The sequence below is a fragment of the Ambystoma mexicanum genome, chromosome 4p (assembly GCF_040938575.1).
Source record: "Ambystoma mexicanum isolate Mex_15411 chromosome 4p, UKY_AmexF1_1, whole genome shotgun sequence".
NCBI classification, from domain to species: domain Eukaryota; kingdom Metazoa; phylum Chordata; class Amphibia; order Caudata; family Ambystomatidae; genus Ambystoma; species Ambystoma mexicanum.
Window position 1 is genome coordinate 315,045,346 of NC_090927.1, and position 20,474 is coordinate 315,065,819.

At 46.9% G+C, this 20,474-nt stretch overlaps 1 long non-coding RNA gene across 1 annotated transcript in view; it reads right to left on the reverse strand.

Annotated features, from left to right (window-relative positions):
- Positions 1–320: 320 nt before the first annotated feature.
- The window catches only part of LOC138453229 (uncharacterized), a 32,738-nt gene continuing 12,584 nt past the window's right edge, over positions 321–20,474 (reverse strand). The window contains exons 3-4 of the long non-coding RNA XR_011260379.1: positions 5,630–5,713; positions 321–2,808 (exon numbers count right to left, since the gene is read on the reverse strand). This is a non-coding gene — a long non-coding RNA (uncharacterized lncRNA). The remainder of the gene's footprint in view (positions 2,809–5,629; positions 5,714–20,474) is intronic.

Below are 20,474 nucleotides of genomic sequence, written 5' to 3' on the forward strand. Positions count from 1 at the left end.
TTGCACACTGTAGCACAGTATGGTGACCCAACACAGTGTATGTACCCAGTCAGCTAGCACGCTGCGCTAGACTGTCACGAGTGGTATGTCTAATTCAGGACCCCGCGACGAGCCCCCAAGCTGTAAGTGATTTCAATCTGGAACACACCCAAGTCTGACCCAGCATGTAGTGCACAACTGAAACCCTTATTAATTTTTATCTACAAGTTCAATATTCTGAACGATATACAACTCATATCACACCCTTCTCCTGAGACCCCCTCCCCCGTTCACACTGAACCAGGAATCAGGCTAGTTTGCAAAGGTAAATATTTATTTATGTATTTAAAATTTAATCACAATATATTTTAATAGGTAAACAACAATCACCAATGGTGTGACAGAACACAGAATAATATCTTTAATACACTATGAATCAAGGAATGAGCACAGAAACAAATGCAGCAGAGGAAATGATACTTTTGTGCTGGTTTGGTATAGATGGCACTATGGTTAGAGGTTCCCCCTGCAACAACCCTCAACCCCCCAATAGGCAATTAAATAGAGGTGAGGAGATAGCAGGTATTCAGGAATAGCACAAATCAAACAGAATATCAGTCCCACCTTCCCCCTTCAAACACAAGAGAAAAACTGAGTTGACTTTTCAGCTGTCAGTATTGGCTTTTAAATTGTCTTTAGAATTGACTGAGCAAAAGCACCAAATGTAATCAAAAATACTTAAATTGTTATAAATTCCTATGGGAGCCACTTTGAACAGTTGCACACAGTCACAAACAATGATTTAGTCCAAAGAAAGTATTTGAAATCTCAGAGTCCAAGTTAGAAACAATGTACAGCTATTTCACTTGTGTAAAACCTTTCAAATTTTAAATCGCGACAAACTTTTTCTTGCATGATCTTCGCTATAATGAGAGAATTCCATGGATAGCTATGGGTGTTAGGTACAAGTAGGAGTTGGAATTTTGTTTCTATCATAAAAACTGAGGGAGTTATAGAGGTCTTAGTAAAGGTCGTTTTTGTAAAATAGGCACGAGAATGGAAAACAGAAATGCACTTTGAAAAGACAAATGGGTTGATTATAATAGATTATGACTATGAAAAAGAGAATGCCACAGAAGGATTTTACAGCCATGTGATAAGCGTAACGCACCCGCTGTGGATTCTCTACTTCTTCAGATGAGAAAAGAAATCAGCGCAAAAATAGTTCTAGCAGGATGATGGTTCTGAATTAGAGATGGGATAGGTTTAAAATAGGCATCAGACAATGCAAATATATTATGGGTCACTGTTCTTCCTATTAATACTCACAGAATCATTTATTAATTGGACCGTCAGTTCTGGTCATGGATTGGGTAGGTCCACCAGCAAAAAGGCACCTCTGGGGGATTTGGGTCAGCGGCGTGGTTCTGGTCAAGTTTGGACTGCACCTCAGACTGAATTTGGAAAGCCCCATCTGGTGACTGGACAAGGTGGATAGTGGATACAAGTTTACAGTGGGCAAGCCTAGTGGTAGCCAGCCAAGCTGAATTAAAATTAAATCCCTTCAGGTTTGGGATCTCTGCAATTGGGTCAGGCTAGGAATCATTTTGCAATGCTAGAGTCTGGATTCTGCAATGAAGTCTGGATCTCTCAAAGAATTCTGGAGTCAGCTACAAAATGAAAGGTTCTGGAATAAGGTGCTGCGCGGACATCTGGATGGGTTCTGGAAGCAGGGTGTTCTGGAAGCAGTGTGTGTAGTTGTTTCACACTGGTGCAGTGTGCTCCTCCTGGCAGAGGCCAATTCTCAGGTATGTCCTTTGTTCTTTGATTAGTCAGCAGACAAATGTCTAATGCAAATCCTTTGAGTGGCTTGCTGGGATTATGTGTGACCCATTAACAGCAATTACTCTTTCTGTTCTCAAGGAAGTGTCAACAGGAGATGTCATTTTTCCCAGGGCAGGCCCTGTCAGATCAGAGTTCACATGTGGATTGGCTTCAGACTGGGCTTTGTGACATTACAATCTTTTCAGTTCACATATAAAATATAAGTACAGAGTATACATGATTTAACCATTTTAAAAGAAATAAACCTTCACCAACATACTTGAAATAGTAGATTTTGTAACTTTTCAGGACAAAGAATACATTTAAGATAAGTTTTACAGCCAATTTCTTTTGCTGTCAGGCTGTGGTGCCTGGGCCCCTCTGACTGCCTTGAGGAGCCATTAGTCCAACACACTCCCCTCTCAATAATACACCCCATGGCAAATAACTGAATTTAGCACCAAAACAGCACTTTGAAGGATGCCCTTGTTTAGGAAACTGTATTTAGGGGCATTTTTTCAGATTTTAGCCATTATGTGGGCTTGTTTCCAGTGACAGATGACAGATGACAGCAGTGATGCCTGCTTTTACACCACTTTGCCGGTGTATTTGGCAGGGCGTTCAGCCTCATTGTGAACTCTACGCAATTTTGCAAACTTAGTGCACACAGGGGTTAATGCCTCCATTCTTGGCAATTTCCATTCCACATTGGCAAAGTGGTGCAGTGTGGCGCAGTGGCATGGATAAAAATACTCCACATACCCCACCACCCCCGACTCCATCTCATGACATCTGGTCATGGGGGGAGTTGGGCAAGTGGAATTATTTTTCTTCCCGCCCATGTGAAAAATCTGGTTGCTTCTTCCATCAGCGATAGATGCAACACACTCCCCTTGCTGGTTCTGGTTGGGAGTATGGAGCGGCACTCTGGGCTCCTTGGGTCTTTCCTCTCAGTCCCCGAGTGGTCCTCCTTGGTTATTCTTGGGATGATCCTTAGTTCAAATGCTAGAAAATAGAACATAGCATGGTTATGGAAATGTTCCCACTTCTGTGTCCACACATCTTCGGGGATGTCAGCTGTGGGAAAGACACTTGCATTGGTTACAATTGGCAATATTCCCTATTTATGTTCACTAATGGTCTCAACAGGTGGATTCTGTAGGTGAGTCCTGGGATGGTCACCTCTCCTCCATTTCTGAAATCCCATTAATAACTAGGGTCCAAATTAATCTCAAGTTGGTTGAGGAGGTCATTGCTCATATAAAAGGCAGAAGGAACACCTCACACAACCGAACAAGTATCTATTATGCTTTTGTCATCCCTAGAAATTTTGATCATGCAACTGCTAAGTAGAGGATGTTTGCAGCGTGGCCCTTTCAGGTCCCGTACCCATTGCTGCACTGACTCTACGGCGGTTAAGGTCTGGTCTTTTGGGAGAAACTGTATTTAGAGGCATTTTCGGATTTTAGCCATTCTGTGGGCTTGTTTCCAGTGACAGATGACAGATGACTGGTGACAGCAGTGATGCCTGCTTTTACACCACTTTGCCGGTGTATTTGGCAGGGCGTGCAGCCTCATTAATCGGTTATGAACTCTATGCAATTTTGCAAACTTAGTGCACACAGGGGTTATTGACTCCATTCTTGGCAATTTCCTTTCCCCATTGGCAAAGGGGTGCAGTGTGGCGCAGTGGCGTGGATAAAATTACTCCACATAAGGTTGGGACAGACGATTGTCCCTTTGTCATCATCGATTGTCACCTGGAAGGTGCCAGGGCTGTGTGAACTTCGCAGGGGTTGGATTTTAGGTGAAAAATTATGCCACAAGCTGGGTACAAGAAGCCTCGCCATGTGCCCTTTCCCCTCCCCTGTGCATCCGCCGTGCATATGGTTGGGGAGGTCCCCACCATGTCCACTGGCACGCGACAATGTGTTGCAACATTGTGCAGGTCACATGCTGACACAATGATCCTGCACACTGTGGTCAAGGGAGCGGAAGCGTGAGTTTAGCACTCTGAATTTGCGCTCTACTATGGCCCTAGTTGCAAATTGGGCTGCGTTGCATCTTACCTCGGGTGGTGTGGTGAGGTTCCATATTGGCGTCATCATGTAGGTGCTCAGAGGTTAGACACTGTCCCCTGTGGAGGTGACATGGTTTGTCAGCGGTGTGGTTTTGTCTGTGTGAGACATGCATGCATTTGCAGGGCCATTTGTACTTACCAATGAACCATGTGTTGCCATGCCTCCCAGCTTCCAGGACCCAGGGTAGGGGTGGCATTCTGAATATGAAACTATCACGGTTGGACCCTGGATAGTTTGCATATACAGAGGTAATGATTCCCTTGGCAATACATACAACCTGCATGTTGATGGAATGCCAGTGCTTGTGATTGCGATAGATGTGCTCTGTGGCCCAAAGTGGACCTAGGGCCACATGGGTGCAATCAATGGCACCAAGCACTTTAGCGAAGTGCACCACCTCGTAAAAATCCTGGACCATGACTTGCCTTTCTGTGGGTGTTCTGGGCATGTATATGTGTCTGCGGATTGAGGGCCATGCAGTCATGATTGCAAACACCTGGTGTAGGCAGCTTGACTGCATGAGCTGTTAAATGCCACCGACTATGGCACTTGTCCGCTGAAATGGCCCAGTGTCCAAAAAATGCAGTACATTGAACACCTTTTCCAAGCAGCTCAGTGCTTGGGAGCACAGAGTGGGTGATGTGAGGTCATCCTCCCACTCTGTGACTAAGGGCCTCATTACACGGTAGGCGGTAAGGGTTTACCGGTACCAGTGTTTTACCATTACCGGTAAACCCTTACCGCCTTACTACGAGGTCCCTTTGTGGGTTGGAGAATTTAACGCCTGCTTTTTGCAGGCGTTAAAAACCAACCCGCAAAAGGACCAGGGAGCTAATTACGGTACCGCAATTTGCGGTACCGTAATTAGCACCTTCCCCGTTCCCATTATGCCCTATGGGGCAAAAATGGGAATGGGGAAGGGCAATGGGGGAAGGGGGAATTATCGCCCCACCAACCTTGGAATAGGGCGGTAATTCCCATTTCCACCAAGGCGGTGCTGGTATTTTACCGGCATGGACCAAGGTGCTAATAGCACTTTGGTCCACCGCCGTCCGTGTAATGAGGCCCTAAGTCTAATATGATATGAGGTGGAAACCTATACCTGCCATAGACTTGGTCATCAGGCATCCCAAAAAGGATGGTCCTGGGTAGAAAAATGAGGGCCCTAGCCATCCTCATCCTCCGGTGTCCCACGATCACTGCTGCGAGAAATGGTACCTTCTTCGTAACTGTATATGCGCGTTGGTTGTTCGTGCTGCCTTTTTATGCATTGGTTTCGGTGCGCGATGCTGCTTATGCCTGCTTTCTCGTGGCGGACATGTTTCCGGATTTGCGTGTCTTTTCGCACGCGCCGGAGAGCCCTGTCTGATTCCATGAATATGTGTTTTAGCGCGCTTGGGCGTTGCAAGTATTTTACTGTGGTACTTCCCACGTTACGCCCCTTTTTAGGTGACTGCGCAAGACGGTACGCCCCTTCGTCGGGAGTCTTGCGGAAGGCGTTCGTGGTGTCGCAGTGACGTGTTGGACCCACGGGGATTCAGCGCAAGTCTCAGGTAAGCCCTACGCATTGTGTTCCATGAATCGACAAACGGGCAAGTCCACATTTTTCAGCCCAATTAATCGGGGCGTTAGACTTTCCAGGTGCATTAACCTGAGTAACCTGGGAAAACATTGCTAGAAACATAATGCAATGGCCTTCAACAATCTATTCTAGACAGGAATAATATTTGTTTCTATTCCCTTACCTTTGTTCCTTGGAGCATTCCGGCACTTGGTCTCAAACAGGTTACATCATTTTAGGTTCAGTCGGCACAGGAATGTCTTTCCTCCTATCCACTCATCAAGTGAAACAACACGTTTTAGGGTCATTGCGAGTTTGGCAGTGTTACCTCTGATAAAAATGCAAAATTGTTTACTGGTACCGCAGGTGCTATCATGCATGTGGCAACCTGAAGAGCAGAGTGAAAACTATGCGGAATGAAAACATGTTTTACCTCTAAAGTTTGACCTCTACAGCAACGCTTGCAAAAAGCCCCACATGCAGGTAGATGTGTCCACGCTTTACCGCGACTGGCATTGAACAACCATCATGAAGACCCATGTTACCGGAAAAACTGATATTACATAGAAATAACTTGCTAGCACCATTTACATGTATTGCATAAATTATGTATTGGACCCCTGCAGTCAGACATTTGCTAAACGAATAAAAAGAAGTATTCCTATTTACCAAAACAACAGTTCAATGCTTATGGTCTCATTTTTTTCTGAAGAAAATAATCTCAAAACAAATCTCAAAAGGACGTGTAATCTATTTTTAATTTATTTTCCAAACCGCATAAACGCATAAATCACTTTGGAGATAACTGCAGAATAATTATGCATCGGGGCCAGAGAAATCCCACCGCAGGGGCTCCTCTAAATTTGCAGAGCGTCGGTGCAATGGAAAGAAATAGGACGTGTTTTTTTTTCGAACATGTTGCCCGTGATAGCTTAAGTCACCCTGGATGGGAAATACAGCAGCGCACAGAGTTGCAAGTTCTGCTCAATTAGACTTCTTCTCGCCAGCGAGCATGAAGTCTGACTGGACAAAAGATTATTTGCAGTGCTGAACTCGGAAGGCAGTGTCAGTAATCGCTGCGACCTTCAGAAATGTGCGTGACTTCCAATTTGAGAAGCTTCATCTGGCTTGAAGCTTCTCAAAATGTTCCAGCCCGCTTTCCGTCCAACTAGTTCACTGGGGAGGGAAGAGGAATTCTGCAGGTACCGCCTCTGTGCCAGCGCCCAGGACTACCAAGCACACTCTAATGAAACTCTTCGTCAATAAAATCCAAGGTGTTAAGGTTCTGAGCCATGAAGTAATATTTTATGAACACATTTCAATGCATTTCCCGTTGCCTGTAAGGGTACCAAAATAGACTGGATTTCGAAAGTTATTTTACTTGGCGGATAATAAAATTAGTGGATCTTTTTAATTTCCTTAATCCTGAAGTAACATCGTCCCATTAACATGAGTAGTAGTGATAATAATAATTTAGCATTTATATAGCGCTGCGAACCCTGAGGTATCTGAGCGCTGCTTGTTATTACCCACGGTGTATGGTGCTCATTTATCGACATTGGAAGGACGAAAGGCAGAGTTTGGCCCCTGCTGGGATTCGAACCTGCATCAGAAGGCTCGCACAGATGTCAAAGCCAGTGCGATCGAGTTGAGGTGTTCAAATTGTAATTAATTGTTTCCGTGTTGGACGCCTAAAATGCAAACCTAGTCAACATGTAATTGACTAACAAACTCAAGTTCAGCAACTTTCTGAGAGAATATGTGCAACCCACGCGAACACCAAAACCGCAGCATTGTGCCATTTTTTAGAAGTCATTTGAAATAGGGAAAGCGCAGAGCGACCACCGAGACAAATGTAATAATAATGAGTTGAAATAGAGCATTCAATAGCATACTTTCTGTGAAGAAATGGGTCAAAATCCACATAGTTTTTATTTCGTTGTGTATGTTAACACACAAAATAAATCCAATAGCTGGAAGCCACCAACCGTGCACAGGAGCATTTTCAAAACTCATTCTCATGATCACTTTGCTCACAATATATGCCAGTAGAAAAAACATTTTCAAGCAGGCTGCACCAGTACATGCCAGTTTTAACATATAGGCACAAGCTCCTGTTGGCTTTGCCAGTACAAAACATGGCATGCTACAGTTAGAAAATATATCCATCCACTAAAAAATTCCATGCCAAAGGAACACAACGTAACCAGACTTGCTGCAGCAATGTTGGGCAGTCTAGTTTCATAAAAACCCTTATGTTTCTTTAACATTGATGCCTAGTAAGAGATGTCATGCCAGTTCCACAGTAAGAAAATGTAACTGAAATGTCTACAGCAATTGTAGGGGAGGACTGGTCCAGGAGACCCCTCTTGTCTGCGTTTCCTCCCCAGGTGAGGGCTATGGCTCATCGGGCGTTCCCTCGTGCCACCCGGGCCCAGGTGGTGGAGGGCTCACCCGCTGGAGACATTGCCCACACGTACCGAGTGCCCACACGTATTGATTGCCACACAAATTTAGCTAGGCCCGAAAACCATTTTTTGCCCGGTAAAGGTGGTGTGAGCTCAGCGCACTGTAGCGCGGCCCCCACCCTTGGAGAGTCACATCCCTGTTGCCGCAGCACCCTGGCAGATCCGCTGCGAGCACGTTCCCACGAACAAGACGGACATGAGCTAGCGCAATACGCTAACATTGTAACAGTTCACCTCCCGCAGTGTACTATCACTATCAGCATGACCTGGCCAGCAGGCCTGAACAATGAGAAGAACGGTAAAATGGTCATCTGATGGCAGACAGTCTTTATATATATGTATATATTAATGTCAAGACCTCTTGCAAAGTATGCTTTCTTCTACAAAATCTCCTATATTACAAACGCCTGTAGAATGTATTAAAATGAGAGAGCATGCTCCCATGATATAAGCAATGGCGAGCTCACACCATTACAGGTGAATGTTAATAATAAAGGAACGCTCCAGGGATCTGTTTGTTGCGTGGATCACTGGGCAATCTACCTCCCATGGTTTTGTGCCATAACCACGCTAATGCTGCTAGAGTACACGAGAAAGCGAATGCAACTATACTATGAACTCATGTAAAGGATGCGCGAGAATGCACTTATCATGTGTGTATGTCTAAGCCCCTTATGTGCCACCACCGTCACGTGCAGTGGCGGGTCGTTTTCTATGTACTCCACCGACCCAACTACTACCTCATTTACTGCGAATGTATATGCATGTAACTAAAATACTGTAACTGCTAGAACATAATATACAAATATGGTGCTCGGACTGGGTATAATCGAGACACATCCAGCAAAGTTAAATGCATGTTTTAAAGTGATTTTGAATAAGTATTATAGAAAGTGTTCAAATGTTTGTGATGTCTTTACCTACATTCGGCAACACACGAGGGAGATACCTTTGTGAATGCGTACAAGGCCATTCCCCCTCCCACCCTGCGAAGGCTGCCAAGACATGAGAACAGAGGCCCGCTCTGCGCTACCCCACCTCCCCCGACTAGACTGGAGCCACTTAAAAGATTTGTAGCCCCCACTGCAGCACCCAAGGCCGCGGCCAGCCACCTGCATTATTTACAACCCAGCAGTAAACCTTTGTCTAAACTCAAGCGCCCCCTCGTAAACCCCACAACCCACCGGACCATCTTAGACTTATGGCCCTGTGCAATCAGGACACCCAACACTTTGACAACACGCAGCGGAACATCCATAACAACTTCTAACAAGACAGGAAGATCTGTACCGCCCGTCCCTGGCCCCAAAGCTTAGCCCCTCGACCTATGGCCCCGGTCAACAGGACACGGGTAACCAGGCCTCGATATATTACCTCCAGACCCCTCACAAGGTGCATTCCTCCTGTGTTGCATTAACCTATAAAATAACCTATTGGAAGATTTACTAAAGAGAATAACACTGTAAATGACTGAATGACTGCGGTGTGCATGGCCGAGGGCAAGTAAGTCAGAAAAGGCATTCATCTCTGCCACAGGCAGCATTGGCACACCAACACCGCCCGGACGAACTCAAGCCGACCTGCCAGGCCCAGCCCAACCCACGAGGGTGACCAGTGACGTCCTTCAGCCAAGACCAACCACGCCGCAGCAGCACCTATAGTTAGTCGTCGCCACCCAATCCCAATGAACTTGTGCCCCCTATAGTATGTAGGTTTTGATGACGTTTTTTGTAAATATATACGCCTGTCTTTGCTATTGTCAGACAGAGCGCTCTCGGAGTTTGCAGAGTTCTTTGCATGCCCAATTCTGATTGATAAACTCCCATTTACGCTCACCCGCACTCTGTCTTGGCCTTATTCCCATTTTGGGAGAGTCCTTCATTGTCTCTCATTGCGGGGAGGATCGTGCTGTTTGGGGACGCTTGCTTTCAGTGGTGACCCCGATAGCGTGATTTTTATTTCTTCCCAACTCCTTATAACCGTCCCCTTTTGGCACGAGAATCTCCGGTCGAAAAGGGATACGCACGGTGAGCCGGCTCCGGGAGGCTGCCCGCCAATGGCGACCGGTACACTAAGAAGTGCGCACTCAATAGAGAGGGGGTACGGGATCCCGGTTGAAAAATCCCCTTTGAGTACCGCTCGCCGGAGCCGGGGCTGACTGTTGAGCTGACGGCGACACTGCCTGGACGGACCCAGTTTCGGAGACTATCGGTTCAAGACGGGCACGTGAGTACTAAGTGCGAGCGATTGTAAGGTGAGCGGGGAGAGAAGTGTAGGACAGGTAACGAAGAGGGGGGTACGCAGATCTACTAAGGATCATCTTGAACTTTTCTTGCTTTTTCTTCGCATATGGCCATTAGGATTACGAGGTGAATAAGAGATAAAAGTGACGGGAACCTAGCTCCGAAAGGGGGTGGAAGGCGGCGCCGCATAGTGCTATCTTGACTAGTACTGGGAATATATGAAGAAGTGGAGTATAAAATAAAAGTGTTCAGCAAAAGGGGACACTGAGAGTACATTAGTGACCGCTATTACTCTTTTCCTTTCTTTTCTTTAAGGGTAGGGGGGAGAATATAGGACTGTGATTAGCACAAACTTAAGGAGACAGTAAGAGAAAAAGAGTCCTACTAGAAGGGGGAAAAGCAGGTTAATATCTATATATATGCGCATCTAGATCTTCAAATAAGACGAACAGGGACAGCCGGCTAGGGAGGAAAGGGAGGGCAGCCTGAATGGTGAATTGAGTGGTGCCAAGAGGTGTGTGCACCTCGGATGTGCTAGAAGAGATTTTGATGTTGTGAATGTGTGAAGTGGTTATAAATGAGTAATAATTAAATGGTCATGGTAAGTGTGGCCGGATAAAAGTTTCTTTTTCCTTCTGAGACAACGTCACCATAGTGAAGTGAGTGAGTACCTTTTTGATTTCCAGGCCGACATTGTCAAAATAAAGGATGGGTTGCTCTTGTATGTGCCCCACAAAGAGAACAGAATAGACATTGTGTACGGCCAGTTTTGTATTGCGCAGTCAGGGAGGAGGAGAGCCCAAAGGGAGCCAACATTGAATGTGAAGTAAAATATAAAGAATAATATTGATACTGCATTTACATTGTAGTTGCAAACACACGGAGACACACCAACACTAGGAGGGCGCAGAGATGGGGGCTGAAACACCCTTATCACATATTTGTAAGAATCTCCCGGGATACGTGGAGCGGATTAAAAAATATCACGACCAATGGGTGACCGAGCTAAAGGGGGAGGGGTTACCTCAGATTTGGCCCGAGGGAGGGTCATTTGATAAGTGTTCTGGATACGGTGGCCACATGCATTTTTCTAAAATACAAAGGAAAGCAGCTGCAGAATAGGAGGGAAATATTAGACCTTTGGAGGTTATTTGAAGAAGTACCACCGCCTAAAACACCAGCATTAAATCCTGATTTCCCGTCCACCACAGACAATCCACTACTAATACAGAGAGATGTCAAAGAAGTGCCAAGTGTAGCGCCACCAGTAGAGGTAATAAGTCTGTACCCGATATTAAAGAAGCCTGTGCCCGCAGAGGGGTACAGTGACCCCGCTTACATACCTCCCCCAAAAGATACTACACCCCACCGGCCCACGGCACCTCCGCCATATGAAAGCACGAGGGAGCGAGCCCAGGCAGGCACACAAAGGGTAGATATAGAGAAGCTCACAGATGATTTAGAGTCAAGACTGTCGATAGCAAAAGACGAGCTCTCAAGGATAAAAGACATATGCGAACGAACAGCACTAGATGCAACTAGATCAGGGCGTACGTCCAGAACACCAGGTGAACATAGAAAGCCCGAAGAGGGGTGGAAAAAGGGCGAGATCCTGTTCAGGATTGAGGAAGAACCAACGCGAATAATAGAAGTAGGGTCCCGAGAGGGAGATGTTGTAAATGAAGAAAGGCTTGGGGGAATTAGAGAGGAATTGCTGTGTGATATAAGGGACGAGTTAGAAGAAAGCGACAGGATGAGTATGGCGATGGGAGGGGGAAGCGAGGGGGAGGAAGGTACGTGTTCAATGAGGACACTGGACGATGAATGGACAGGGCGATTAAGGAACAGAGTGGGGAAAATGGCACCGCTGGGAACATCAGCAGCCAAAACGGGCCCGGATGGGACGACGAAAGGGAAGCTACAGCTCCCGTTGATACACAGGGGAGGAGGGAGGCCTAACTATATCCCATGGGCGGAGATGGATAAAGCCAATTTATTAAAGCTATTGCCCCCGTTATCAGGAGGGGCAAGTAAGTGGATATATGCCTTTGAGAAACATACTGCTGGGGTACCCCTAGCTATAGGAGATGTGAAAAGTCTACTTGTGTCAGAAGTGGGCGATCAGGCTGAAAGAGTATGGGTAAAAGCCGGTTTCCCGGGAGTAACGTTAGACTGTGACCGCCATGATGGGGCATCCTTTAACACAGTGCGTGCCAGGGTGTGGGATGCCTTACGCGAAACATTCCCAGACACACTGGACTTACAGTCAGTGATGCAGTGTACAATGAATGACGGGGAGGAAGCTATGGATTACATTTTTCGGGTCCAAGAGATGTGGAGAGCAGAAACTGGCACGCCCTGGTATCAATCGACATCTTTATTTTATTTTATTATAAAGAGAGGGCTCCCAAAGGAAGTGCAGAAGGCGCTTGACAAGATAGCAGGTATTGAAGCAAAGGGATGGCCAGAAATTCAGAGCATAATAGTACACCATTGTAAACGAATTAAGGAGAGGGAGAAGGAGGTGGCACAGAAAAGATTGGCAGACGAGGCGAAGTTAGTACAGACAAAAATAGTGAAGGTTGCAGCAGCAGTAGCCGCGCTCCCACACAGTAAGGAGGGAGATGATGAGGAGGAGGGGCTGATAGCACTCCAAGGAAGGGTGGCAACTAATTGGGCGGGAACAGCACAGCGGCAGTGGACTGAGCAGGAACAAGGTGGAGGTCCGCAGTGGCAAGAGTGGACCCCTCGAGGGGGACGAGGTGGGTACAGGGGCCGGAGAGGAGGCGGACAAGGGTACGGGGGAATGGGAGGAAATGGATGGCAGGGTCCCAGGGGCCCCCAGGGGAGTTGTTGGAACTGTGGACGATGGGGGCATTACTCCAGGGAGTGTAGAAGTAGACAAAATAATGGGTTCCACGAGGAGGAGAATTATGGTCATCCACACCCAGGGAGCCCATATGGTCTTCCAATGGGACAGCAGCAACTAAGAAACCCCGGCCAGGGTACCACGGGCCAGCAACAGGGACCCCAGTATAGGACACAGAACCACCCACAAAACAATGACAGTATGCAATACACGCCAGGTAACCCTTTCGCGACAACAGCAAACGGGGCCCCCGCGCCATCGCCTTACAGTGGCATGTCAGTGGTTTCAGGGAGTGTTTTTAATGAGGGAGGGGCGATGAGATACCCCGCATAGGACAGCCCACAGAGAACACTTGCGTGTCCAGTTCTATCCACCACCTACAATGCAGCAGAGGAACCATTGGTAGGGGCGCAGATAGGAGAGAAGCAGTTTATATTCATGGTTGATTCGGGAGCGGAGAAATCATGTGTCAGAGAGGGCCGATTCCCGTTATCTAACAGGAAGTTAGAGACGCAGGGGTTCTCTGGGGCTGTAATTGAAGTTCCTTATACAGAAGCTTTGGATATAACGGTGGGGGGTAAAACTGTAAAGGCACCCTTACTGTATTATGAGCATTCACCCATAAATTTATTAGGGAGGGATCTCCTAAGCAAACTTAACATGACCATATCATTTACCGAGAGAGGGATAGTGTATTCTACACCCGGGATATGCCCCTTGCGTGCGATGTTGGTAGTGCAAGCCTACACAACCACACAGGAAATACGAGGGCTACCACAAAACGAGGAAATGTTTATCAAAGGGCTGAAGACTCTGGCCCTCATAATTCCCGAGCTAGGAGGCATGGACTGGAGGATCCCGGCGGAGTTCCTCTTCCGCCCCATAGTGTGTCCCAACACAGCACCGGGATCAGTGATATCATTAGACTTGCACGCTGTACAAGTGTCAGCAAAAAGGATCTCTGTGATTGGAGTGGACGAGGAAGGGTGTGAGTGGCGCACAGTGCTGTGCACAAACGCCAACATCGCCCTACGAGAGGTAACAGATGAGGATCTCTTTTCAGATACGGACGGAGATGGTGAGATAGTAATGGAAATAGCGATGCCCTGTGATATTTTAATACAAGCAAGGGAGTCCCCCGTCCAATTGATGACAGTGGTGGGAGCACCACCGTCATTTTTTGATGACGACATGAGGCTCGTACCAAACAACTTATGGACAACAGGCCCCCATGATGTGGGACTGTTGCATGGAGTACAACCTGTGGTAATAAAACTAAAGCAAGGAGCAATTTTACCGCGAGTTAAACAGTATCCTTTGTCTCGTGAAGCTGAAGAAGGGATAAAAGAAACAATAAATGCCCTACTAGCACAAGGGATAATAGTGCCTTCAAGCTCCCCATGTAACACCTGTATTTATCCAATCAAAAAAGCAAAAGGGGGGTCTTGGAGGATGATACAGGACTTACACCCCCTCAATGATGTAATTCAGAAGGAGTTCCCTCTAGTCCCGAACCCTGCATCAATTCTATGCAGCATCCCGAAAGAGGCATCACATTTCACAGTAGTAGACTTGAAGAACGCATTTTTCTCTATACCCCTGGCTGAAGAGAGTAGATACCTCACCGACTTCACACTGGGGGGTAAAAGATACGAACATTGCAGATTACCACAGGGATACTGCGAGAGCCCGAGCATATTCAACCGCGTATTACATGAAGACCTAGGAAACCTATCAGTTGAGAGCACCATTATTCAGTACGTAGACGATTTACTAGTCTGCGCGCAAAACGAAGAAAAATGCAGAACAGATTCCATAACATTATTGACTTTGCTGGCCAACAAAGGGTACAAAGTGGACAAGGGAAAGCTACAGTACTGTTTGACAGAGGTCCTGTACCTGGGACAGCTGATTTCAAGAGATGGGAAAAGAATAATACCAGACAGAGTAGAAGCCATAAGATCAGTAGGAGAACCCACAACAGTAAAGGACATGCAAAAATTCCTGGGAATGTGCAATTACTGCCGAGCATGGATACTAGATTATGCGGCATACACCAGGCCCCTATTACATGCATTAAAGGTGGCCCAACAGGAGAACAGGAAGATGGAATGGACGGAAGAGATGAGCTCCTCTTTCCAAACATTAAAAGATTTAATTTCAAGCGCCCCAGTACTCGCAAACCCTGATTATGGACGCAAATTTTACCTATTTTCACACTGCAAAGAAACTCTCATGACAGCAGTGCTGACTCAAAAAACGTCCTTAGGACACAAGCCACTGGCTTACTATAGTGGTACTTTAGATGCCGTGATGCAGGGCCATTTCGCGTGCGAGCAATCACTCGCTGCAGCCGCGTTCGCGATTGAAAAAAGTGCCACAATAGTAATGGGTTGCCCTGTGACATTGTTTGTGGAACATTCATTATTTGCAATACTCGAGAGATCAAAAAGCACACTGACCACACAGCGGGCGACCGCCTACGAGATTATATTGTCCAGTGCCAACATCCACATAGTGAGATGCAAGACAGTGAACCCCGCCACATTCATCACCGAAGCGTGCACACTGGAAGACATGCAGAACCACGATTGCGCAACCTACACAGGAGAGAGAGGGGAGGACACAGTGGTGTGTGAGAACGCTCTAAGCGAGGGGGAAGTGTATTTTGTGGATGGGTCCGCATCAATTGACGTGGACACGGGAGAAAAACACGTTGGCATGGCAGTAGTAAGGTTAGAAGACGGTGAGTATGAAACACTGGTACAATATCGCCTCCCATCACATTACTCCGCACAGGCAGCAGAACTGATTGCGCTCATAGAAGCACTACATGCAGCAAAGGGTTGTGCAGTGACAATATACACAGACTCAGCTTACATGACAACTACAGTACATGGAGGCCTAGCAAGATGGGGGCGTAGGGGATTTAGGCGGGCAGACGGAACACCAGTACAGCATGCAGAATTGTTGAAGGAGTTAATTGAGGCCCTGCAAAACCCTACAGCAGTAGCAATAGTAAAGTGCCAAGCACATACATCCAACACAGATGTTGTGTCTTTAGGGAACGCGGCAGCGGACGCTGCCGCCAAGGAGGCTTCCTATTTTCAGAAAAATGACACAGGTGAATACATGCTTAAGGACAAGACAAACAAAGAGCCCCCAGAGGGATATAATATGATGCCCATACCACAAATAATAGAATTACAGGAAGGAGCCAGTGCAGAGGAAAAATTATTGTGGACAAAGCGAGGGTGCAGCAAGTCAGGAACAGACCTGCTGTGGCGGCAAAATAACTCGGGGAAAGTGGTAATGCCAATACAGCTATTAGAGATTGCATTTCAACAGCTAGACTTTCCTGCACATAACACCAAACAGCACATCGCAGCAGAAATACAGGAAGAATGGTTCGTGCCCTGTCTCCAGGAGCATGTGGCTCGATTGGCAATGGAATGTACAACATGCCAAATATACAATTCAGGAATGACATTACGCACTCTCCGGGGAACAATTCCTAAACCCATTGGCCCATTCAAGGAACTGCATATAGATTACGCAGACATGGGGGAAAGGTGTAATGGCGCACGATACATGATCGTGGTTGTGTGCCCATTTTCGAGGTGGGTGGAAGCAGGACCTTGCGCACGACCTGATGCCAAGAGCGCCGCCAAGTTCCTAGTAAGGGAAGTGTTCCCGCGCTGGGGAATTTGTGACGTGATTCGCTCAGACAACGGCACTCATTTTGTGAATGAGCTTTTTAAGGAAGTCACTACATTATTGGGAATAAAACATAAATTATGTTCAATTTATCATCCTCAAAGTAATGGCGTAGTGGAAAAGATGAACGGACTGTTGAAGGGCAGGTTATCAAAACTATGCTTCTCATTAAAGAAGAATTGGATTTACTGCCACCCCTTGCGTTATTTGAACTACGAAATCAGCCAAGCAAAGACCACCATTTGTCCCCGCACGAGATCGTGACTGGGAGACGGATGAACACAGCACACTCGCCACTGCGCGAACACTCAGACGCTCACAGAAGCGCCGCGATATTAGGAGATGAGTTCACAGATTACTTAAGGAAATTGACAAGGGCAGCGCGCGCGATATCAAAGCAACTGTCCCCACCCTTCACTAGAGAAGAGGGAAATGTAACAGGCGCTGTCACGGAGCCAGGGCAACAGCTACAGCTAATGCCAGGCGACTGGCTTTATGTCAGAAGCTTTATGCGTCGGTGGAATGCACCACGATTCCATGGCCCATACGAAGTAATATTTTGCACGCCCACGGCAGTAAAGGTCAAAGGCTTGAGGTACTGGGTGCACTTGACTGACGTCCGAAAGGCATATAGCAACGTACAAGAGGAGGTAGATGAGGAGGCACAGACAACAGCAAACGGTGCAACTGAGCAGAATGTCTGAATACGAATTTGTGTGTGTGTGTGTTGGTACTGGACTTGTTGGTTTGTATATACTTAATGAAATGACCAAATTATGGCCTGTATAAACCCTTGTCTGTGAATACCCATCCCCGTATCCCCACCCGCTTCCATTCCCCGTCAAGTATATATTGGCACTGATGGTGCTAGCAAAATGTTTACATGCATGCACTTAATGCACTTTTATATCTTAAAACAGGAGCTTCCATGGCATCTAACGGGCAGCCTGCAACGGATAGATTTACTAGAATTAGAGAGTGGTTAACTGTGAAATGCATATATTCGTATGAATGTGGACTATCTGCGTGCATTATATTGTTTTTTACGTTAATGTTTGGTCTGGTTACATACTGGTTCATAGCGTTCATCTCTATCGAGATGAACGAGGGGGGAGGGAACAACACAACTAGTGGGGCCAATACAACTGCAAGTGTCAATGCCAATACAAGGGAAGGTGATTTCTTGGTATGGGACGGAAATAAACTTGTGTGGGGCTACTATACTACGCCATCCAATGTTGTCATCTCACAAGATGGAGGCCCAAAGGGGAAAAGACAAAATAACACACTGTCCCCACCTGAGATGTCTAATTACAATGCTCACAGCTTAAACGACCGAAACCCCTCTGCCATATCCTGGTTGTATAACACCCCCACCAGCCAACCTGCCCCCATGGCCATAGACAATCAAAGAATGAAAGCAACACATGAAATATTATATGATGACTGGGTGAAGGGGGGCGGGAATGAGAAAGGGGGGTCTAGTTTGTCCCTTGCCCAGGAAGTTGGGAAGTATATGAGGAATAAGAACAACAAACGGAAGAGGAGGGAAGCAGGGAGGAGGAAGTATGATGAGTACTATGGGCTAGGTCTAGATAAGATGGAAGACCCACGACACCCCCACCAAACAAATAAGTGGTATGCAGACATGAGTGCCACAGCTAAACAAACAACAAACGAGAGCTGTTATGTTTGCTCCCTCATCCCTCACGCATCAGGTACACAAAAGTACTGTTACCCAAAGAGTTGCCAATTGTAGATGCCCAGTGTCTCCTTCATCTCACGTTATGCAGAATTAAGAACACCTTCCAGGCACATGAAGTGACTTTTCAAATGCTGCAGAACGAGAAAACGTGCTACCCAAAACCGTCAGGGGTTGTATGTCTGGAAGAACCGTTTTTCGTAATTGAAGGGACACTTTTTTCTGATAACAAGTGGAAGAACGAAGAAGTAATGTGTAAAGCTGAAGCACTGAGGGGTGTGGCACCGGAGAAATTGCAATGGATAGAAGAAACGTGCACACCCGTATGGAAGGAACACATTTCAAAATTAACTTGGGTTACACCCATCGAAAAGCCTTTCAAGCTGCAGAGTGAAATAGACTATGAACTGTGTTTTAAAGGAGAAGGGAGAACCCCCATGGGAACAAACAAGAGCTGTAACAAGACCCTCACCATCCCAGATCTAAGAAAAGGGACTGCGGCCCTCATGGACACATACTGGGTATGCGGCAACCAGGCATACCTACACCTCCCCCCGTCATGGAGTGGCAGCTGCTCAATGGCCACACTGCACTCAGCCCTAATGGTGATACCCAAAAGCCACATCGATGGGAGCAAAAGGACACAGGAGCGCATGCAGCAAAGTGTGGCTCAACCAACTTCAGAGTCACAAATCTATGTCCTGTCTTCTGGAAGCGAGGGAGAGGTGCTGACCCGCAACAGACGAGCATCAAACTACATATCAAAGGCGTCATCAGAACTATTGGCTCAGATCCCAGACAAATATCGATTATTCAGCTCAGCAGAAACATTTTTTGCCTCGCTCGTATCAAGTGTTCAAGCAAGGGCTAACGCAAAATGGCTCCAGATAACCCGTTGGGAACTAATTCAGCTGGCAAACGACACTGAAGAAGGTTTTAACATAATAAAGGTCGAACTAAGAGCCTTGCGACTGATGACCATGCAAAACAGGTATGTCCTGGACCTGTTGACGGCGGTGTTTGCCGAAAAATAGGAAGTGCCTGCTGCACTTTCGTACCTTCTGAAGACGCAGAGAACGGCTCCCTGTCCCATGTGATCGAAGCAGTCCACAACCTAGGAGAAAAAATGAAGATGGAAGGCGGAGCAGAAGATAGTACATGGTTCGATAACATCTTTTCCTGGGTCCCCTCATGGCTTGGAACAACTGTGAAATTTTTGATGCCAGCTGTGGTGTTCTTCCTTTTGATTTTCTGCCTGTGCCAGGTGGGTCTTCGAGTCTGTGCTAGCGCAGTACCAAATGGTGCAATGATGATGGTGACAATGGGCAACTCACACGGTACAATAAAAACGATGCAAGAAGCACAAGTACAAACAGGGGTAGACAACACACCCAGGTACCAACTGGTGCCCATGTACCACGACAAGGATATTGTAGATAAGCTGTGGCACACCACCATCAAAGAGCCCCGCATACTAGAATGGTACGAGGAAGTTTGGGTAGATTTGGAGGGAGATGGTGGGTGTATATATCTCACGTGTACTCCAGATGAGTACGCCAGGAGAGGTGAGAGCTTAAGGGGGGTGTGCAGAGCATGGATGCCTATCAAAGGAACTCCTGCATGGAATAAGGCAGTGATGGACAAAGCAGAATGTAGGAGGATAGAGGATTTAAAGAATTCGTTACTTAAGTAACGAAAGGGGGGAAATGTAGGGGAGGACTGGTCCAGGAGACCCCTCTTGTCTGCGTTTCCTCCCCAGGTGAGGGCTATGGCTCATCGGGCGTTCCCTCGTGCCACCCGGGCCCAGGTGGTGGAGGGCTCACCCGCTGGAGACATTGCCCACACGTACCGAGTGCCCACACGTATTGATTGCCACACAAATTTAGCTAGGCCCGAAAACCATTTTTTGCCCGGTAAAGGTGGTGTGAGCTCAGCGCACTGTAGCGCGGCCCCCACCCTTGGAGAGTCACATCCCTGTTGCCGCAGCACCCTGGCAGATCCGCTGCGAGCACGTTCCCACGAACAAGACG